At 42.4% G+C, this 7420-nt stretch overlaps 1 long non-coding RNA gene across 1 annotated transcript; it reads right to left on the bottom strand.

Annotated features, from left to right (window-relative positions):
• Positions 1 to 1036: 1036 nt before the first annotated feature.
• On the bottom strand, positions 1037 to 5519 carry LOC111847063 (uncharacterized). Its single transcript, XR_002839002.2, has 2 exons — positions 4851 to 5519; positions 1037 to 4552 (listed from the first exon to the last, which is right to left on the bottom strand). It is a non-coding gene; the product is annotated as an uncharacterized lncRNA (long non-coding RNA).
• Between the last annotated feature and the right edge of the window lie 1901 nt (positions 5520 to 7420).

The raw sequence follows: 7420 nt of genomic DNA, 5'->3' as shown, positions 1-7420 counted from the left end.
ATCCCCTATTGGATACAATATTTACCAAGAGTATCAGTGGTTTTTTGTGACTTTGGCACTTTTTTGTATGAAACAAAGCAAAGGTCAAGGGAAGGTCAGGGAAGGTCATTGTCCATATTGTTCATTCTGGCAGCCCAAACATGTTTGACATATGTTTTGTTTAAAGGACCATTTACTGTTAATTCAGCATAAATGTCTGGGAGCTTAAACACAAACATTTTATCCTTTTGGGACCCAAACAATTTACTCATATTTGAATTTCAATGACTAAAACCAAAAGAAGATTTAATGATCTTTATAAATGTTTTCAGTAGCTATTTTTATACATTAGCATAATGTTTTTGTTACTCATGTCAAGCTATTACAAGGTGACAAACTGAAGCAAAAAAAAAAACATGTTTTTCTGCAATTCTGCATCTAGCAGCACTCATTCACCTTTTATTTCCTGTCATACAGGAGAAAAGGAGATTATAATTACAACTTCCCAACACATACAAATGTAGCATATCTTAGTAATAAGCCTCTGTTTAGGCTTGGTGTAGCAAGACGAATGATTAAATAATTTTATAAAAGCACGTTATGCAAAAAAAAAAAAAAAAAAAGCTTTAATAAAAACAGGATGTGTCAACTGAGCAGATACTAAAATTGAACCCAAAAACTCACAGCTGCGCTAGTTCTCACTGTTCTCACTTGTTCTTCATTTCCCCCATGACTCACTCCTTGCTTGCTGGTGGTGCAAATGAAACCACTGCTGTGTTTACTTCTGGAACATTTTTTGACAGCAGAAAAAAAGCTGATAGGCCACCCATCTCCTCACATGTCTGGTCTGGACAGCTCTATTTGAATGGCCGCCAGAGAGGGTGGGCAAACCTTAGGAGGATACAGCTAGTCATATAAAGCTAGTCTGGCAGCAACATTTTGAAAGATCTACAGCACTTCCATTCTACAATAATGTTGCCAGAAGCTAAGCTATGATCATCAGGAGGAATGCAGGGGTTCTTGGGATACTGCTGAGGAAAAATACGAACAAAGTACATTAATTTAGCAGATGCGTTTATTCAAAGTGACATACAACTGAGGAAGCAGGGTGAGCTAATCCCTGAAGCAATTGGAGTTAAGGGCCTCATTCAAGGGCCCAATGGTGAAATCACTTTACCAGTCATGAGATTTGAATAGCTAACCTTCTGATTATGAGTACAGAGTCCTAAACCACAAAGCCACACACCACTCAGGAACAAGCATTATATCATAATACATGCTTCCCCCATTGTGTGCTGTTCTAGCTCTCTTCCAGTTGTGTTTGAAGCAGTTTCATAGTCAGGCTTGAGAGAGCTTTCAAAGTGAAATTATCTTAATTATTGTTGAATGGGGACACATGGTGATTCAGAGGCAAATGTTCTTTCCACGTTTCAGTGGTTTTACTCCAGATTCTTGATTTTCCAGTGCAAACGCATGAAATTAGGTGAATTGGTGTCTCTAAATTGTTCTTAATCTGTGTGTTACTAGCCTACACGTTACATCCTCATGTAGGGTCTAGAAGTGTAACAAGACCATTGCTTTGTTTCCCTCTTTGAAAGGCGATATAAAAATACACAAAAGTTCCCTAACTCCATATCTTAACATAAACAGGGAGAAAATAAATCATACTGAATTCTGTTGCAATCCCTACTTTCTAGCTACAAAGTATATACAATATTTACAAATATATACATGCTATTTATAGAAAAGGGGTTGCATGGTGGTGCAGTGGTTAGCACTGTTGCCTCACACCTCTGGGTCTCCATGTTCTCCCCTTGTCATGGGGTTTCCTCTGGGTACTCTGGTTTCCCCCCACAGTCCAAACACATGCTGAGGCTAATTACTAAAATTGTCCATAGATGTGAATGGTGTGTGAGTGTGCCCTGCAATGGGCTGCCCCTCCATCCTAGGTTGTTCCCCACCTTGTGCCCATAGCTTCTGGGATAGGCTCTGGACTCCCCACAACCCAGTAGGATAAGCGGTTTGGAAAATGGATGGATATTTACAGAAAAGAGCTAAGCAATCAAATACATGAGGGTTCAGCATAATCAAAATGGTCAAACACTTATGGTTGATCGCAGAGAAGTTTACAGCAACAGAGAATGAGACAAATTCAAAGTAATGGCCTCTCACTTCAGTGCTTGGCAGGTCTTCTATAAAAGGAAGTGTATGTTGGGAATCAGCCAATTGGGAAAGAGAGGAATGCTGATGTAGTGGTGGGCAGGATCAGGAATACAAAGACATACCTATAGACATACCCAACCAACTAGGAAGACCAGATCTGCAAAACAACTATGACTGGGGTTGTAACACTCATACCATACGCTTCCTGTAATAGGAGAAGTGATTCCAGAAGATATGTGGGTGGATGGGTGGACTGGGTTGAATGGTTAAAAAAATTAAGAAAAGTAACACTTAAACAGAGAATAAGGGTGCTGTCAACTTTCCTTTCAAAGAAAGCCCTTTTGAATGTATTTCAGCAAAAGGAGGATTGAAAAAGGAGAATACATTTCACCAATCATTATTTAGATTACAATGTCTGAGTCAAAACCATGGATGGTGTACAGCTTTTCATAGCTCTTAAATGAGTCTTGAAGAGCACAGGTAAACTAAACACGTGCGTGCATTTTCCACTAATACCAAGGATCTGAACCACTGATATAGAAAATAAGATGGTAGTCATATCTGAGTAAGATTGCGACCTTTGATTTGTGAAAAACCAAGGCACTCGGCCATTCTTTCGGCCATTTTTTGTAAATATACTATGTTAGAGGTAGGAACCTCAGTTGCCTCTTTTACCTATATTTGTCCTGACGCAGACACAGTTGCACTTATGCTGGCCACCTTTGTCTGTTGCTGTCCCTTTCTATGTTAAATACAGATTTTTCACTTTGACAAGTAAATCTATACTGTCTAATTTTAATCTATTATAAAAACTTGTCCAGATATGTCCAAAGGTATACTCCCTTTAGCAATAAATACATATTATAATAAAACGTATTGTAGCACTGGGTGGACCAAGGCATTGTGAGATCAGCGAAGAACGAGGAGACTTGCTTGCCGGAACAGAACATGCTTTTTCCTGAACAGGACTGCAGCAGGCACCCAATGAGCACCAAACCCAAATACACACAGCGGAAACATAAGACATGGGCAAACACGTGCGCAACAATAGGGAAATGCAACCATTAACAACAACAACAACAATACAACATGGGCTATTTACAATTACAGACAGGGGCTATTTACAATTGCCTGTGGGCATGCTAGGATATGCTGACCTCCGTCGGTGCTACACTGCCCTCCCCTCAAAGGTCAACTGTCCCAGTGACCACCACCCCCAGTCCCCACCAAGTCCCAGGGGTCCAATGGCAGCCTCCAATGAAAAAAGGGGAAGGACGTCACCTCCCGATCTTGCGGGCAACGGCGAGGCTCAGCTGCTGGCAAGCGCTGCCACAGCAGGTCCCCCCCCGGTGCCAACCCTTCCTCTTAAGGGGACCTAATGCCTCTTCCAAGGGGTTTCCCTGGCCGGGACCCATCGACTCCCACATCCACACCCCCTTCTCCGGGGATAGCCAGCACATGGGCTGGCTGCGGTCACGTTCTATTGCGGCTTCCTCCTGGCCCCTCTTTCTCCTCCTCCACTGGGTGGGGCCCTGACATTGTGCAGCAGGCAGGTCCTGCCACGGGGGCTCCTGCTCACAGAGTCGGGCGGCCCTACACAACTGCTCGTGCTCCAGGTGGATAGTCTCTCAGAGGTGGGCCAAGCAGGCCTCCTCCTCGCACCACTCGCGGATTTCCTGCATGTGCTGTGCCTCCACCTCCAGCAGCTCGTGGTGCTTCTCGGCCAGCTGGGTTTCTAACTGTGACATGCCTCCTCCCGTCCTCCGCCTCACTGTCTCATGACCCCGTAATGCAGCCTCCGTTGCCTCAGCCAAGCACGCCTTGCAGTCACGCTCCTGGTCCCAGCTGGCCAGCTCAACACGCAGCCACTCCATCTCCCATCACTCCTGCTCCATGGTCTCCAGCTTGACAATGTCGCTGTCTTAGACGCAAGTCCGACGGGCCGGCAGAAACGGCTTCAGGGCAGGCTGTGCCAGTGCGTCTTGGATGGAGCGGAGGGTGCTTTCCTTGCTCCAGAGTCCCCTGCTTGTCTGCCAATGCTGCAATGGTGTGCCTGGTGCCCATCTGTCTGGCAGCACCAGCAGACGAGCTTCGTGTCCCTAGTCGTCCTCCTCACGTGCTGCCGCGTCTCAGCCGTCTCGAGGCTCGCCAGGCGTGGAACAGGCTTGCCAGATGATCTTGTACAGCGCCCGCTCCAGCTGTGCCAGCAGGATCGCTTCCAGCATCTCACGCCTGACACCAATGTACCCCAGGCAGGCCGAGGAATCACGAGAGCAGTGAAGAACGAGGAGACTTGCTTCCCGCAAAAGAATATGCTATTTTTATTGTCCTGAACAGGACTGCAGCAGGCACCCAACGAGCATCGAACCCAAATACACACAGTGGAAACACAAGGGGGTCAGACGCCAAACTGTAAGGGGCACACAGGGTGGGAGATTTATACAAGCTATGGACAGGCGAGGATCAGACAGGGTGCACACAAGACACAGGCAAACACATGCGCCACAATAGGGAAATGCAACAATTAAAAACAACAATACAACAAGGGCTATTTACAATTACAGACAGGGGCTATTTACAATTGCTCACGAGCATGCCAGAATATGCTGACCCCTGCCGGTGCTACAGTATTATAAATGTATTATAATACATTATAAACAACTTTTTAACTTAATGAATTTGGACAACCTAACACTGACATTTCTCACCTCTTTTCCATGTGTATTTCTCATCCTGTTTTGCTGCCTGCAGACGTCCCTGCTGTCCCTCAATGAATACGTTAAAGCCCAAACATGATAATTTAAAGTTTAATCTAACTTATGCTTTGACCAAAAGTTGCAATTGGTAGATTTTTGAATTTGCTTAATGGAAGACTGGTGCTAGTTTGTTGTTGCATGATTTTCCAGCGCTGTTTTTGCTTCCTATTTAACTGAAATATTAGCTGGACACAAAACATGAGTGGCGGGGAATTGGAAAGGAGTGTATTCCACAAAGCAGTACTTTTTCATTAGCCAGATATCTTAAACCAAATGTAAGGATTGTCTCATATGAAGGTCGCTTACCTCTCCTCCTAATGGACCGTTTTCACGTTTTGCTTAAGTTATCCAGCTAACTGGGAAATTCTGCTTTTTGGACCCCCCACCCCACCCCAAGTGTCCTTGGTTGGCTCTTAACCGTTCAGAAAGTTGTACATTGTAAATCGCTTTTTTCTTTGACGCTGGTAGTTCGTCGATATTGTTTTGTCGTCATCCTCGCCCGTCACTCTCCCCAGTTCACAAACCGACAAAGTAAATAGAAAGTTTTTTCTTAAACCGACGTTACCTCTAGCTAACAAGTCACAGTGGGCTCATAGACGTGAATGTGCGCAGCAGACCGACAGCCCGCGCAGCTACTACGCAATAAAATAAGTGTTTCTGCTACCAATCAAATAAAAGTACAGAGATGGCCAATCGTCGCAGCGCTTAACCGGTTTTTAACCCTTTACGGATACAGGACTGGATGTATAAACATAGTCAGCAAAAAAAAAGAATAGCAGAAAAGGGAAACCAAGTGAGGTTGTCTTTGAAACTATGAAACTCTAAATGAGATGTACATTTTCGCAAAAAAAAAAACAAACAAACAAAAAAAAAAAAGTTCATGTTCCGGGAAAGAATATTCATTTTTTTCAGTTGCTCTAAAAGAAGGACAATCCCGGGAAAACCGGGCAGATGGCAACTGTATATCTGAGCAGAGAGCTTTCATTAGAGATCCTCAATCTTAAACTGGAAACAGAGGAGATGGCCAAGAAAATGTTACATTAACAATTAAAGCATTAGTGCTAAGGTAAGACGGGGTCATTATAAATGACAGACTAGTGTGAGGAATGCTATGAGCGGGAGGAGCAAGGAATGAGGAAAAAGAAATTAGAGATCAGCGACGGAGTAACCGTTCAGTGACTGGATGCTTACGTTTTAATCAAATGGTTTTAACATTAGTTTTTTAGGTTTCCACACCGAGCCATACATATCCAGTACAGAGTCACAGAGGGCCCGTAGCAGGAACCACAGGACACAAGGCAAGGAAATAGTCTGGATGGGATACCAGTCCATCAGTGCAAGATTAAGAATAACATGTATGTTCTCAATGATCATGTTATTGTCTTATAATACACATATTGCTGTTGTACCATAAGTCTGCCATACTTATAAATTAGGGACAGGAGTTTTCTCATCTGATATATTTTCGTACTGTGTAATGAAAATTACTAGACTACAGTTAAGCGACCAATAAAGGGTTCAAACTTAATGGAATATCTGTTCATTAGTGAAATGTGTTGGTAAAGCACAGGTTCCCAATTTTAATCTACTGAGTATGATTCTCACTGTTGACAGGAGAAGATAACCAGTAACCTCTAATATTTAAATAGATCATTAACATTACGACACTTCTACAAACCCTTAAATTTCCTGGAATGACATGTGGAATCTTTTATACTTGAAGTGGAGTCTTATAACAACAGAAGTACCCTTTGCGGTCAAAATTGATAGCGTATTAATTCGTTCACTAACCACCGGGGGTGGGTACAGTGCCACTGTTATGGTTTAATTATTTTTCAGAAAGCATACATATTTTAACATAATTCCAATAACATTTTATACTATCAACGAATTGTGATATGCTAAATCAATGATTATGTAGTTCCTTGTTCCACATCTTCATGCTCTCAATAAGTGTATATAGTTGGTTCAAACATCTCATTAACAGATTTGTCTCTTTCTAATCCATCTTCTACTGATATTAACTCAATAACTTTTTAAAAATTATCCATCTAACCAACTTACACAACCACTTATCAAGTACAGGATAGCCTGGAGTTTATTGTAAGAATCACAGGGCTACAGACACTTACAGTACTCGAGTGTGAACTGAACATTCATGCTCTACAGCATGATTCCCAAGTAAAACAGGAGAGTTAGGAGAATTTTCTTAAGTTCTATCATTGCTTTTACTCATGATGTCTAATAGTGCAACATTTATCATAATGCACACCTCTGTTGTGAAAAAAGGCTTAAGGAAAAATAGAGTGCTGATTAGAGACTGTTGGACCTTGTTCTTAAGCAAAGTGATTACAAAACTTGTTGGTTACAGCATGTATTTAAATATTTGTGTTGCTTTTCCTGTAACCACTAATGAGGAAAGTCTATTCCCAACCCACTAATTATTTTTATGAATAAGAATTGTACAGTGAAATTACAAACTAAATTAAACTTCCTCAGAGAAATTTAGAAAGGGGAGAACA

The sequence above is a fragment of the Paramormyrops kingsleyae genome, chromosome 7, assembly GCF_048594095.1.
Source record: "Paramormyrops kingsleyae isolate MSU_618 chromosome 7, PKINGS_0.4, whole genome shotgun sequence".
Classification (NCBI taxonomy): domain Eukaryota; kingdom Metazoa; phylum Chordata; class Actinopteri; order Osteoglossiformes; family Mormyridae; genus Paramormyrops; species Paramormyrops kingsleyae.
This window is presented reverse-complemented; position numbering and strand designations above follow the sequence as displayed.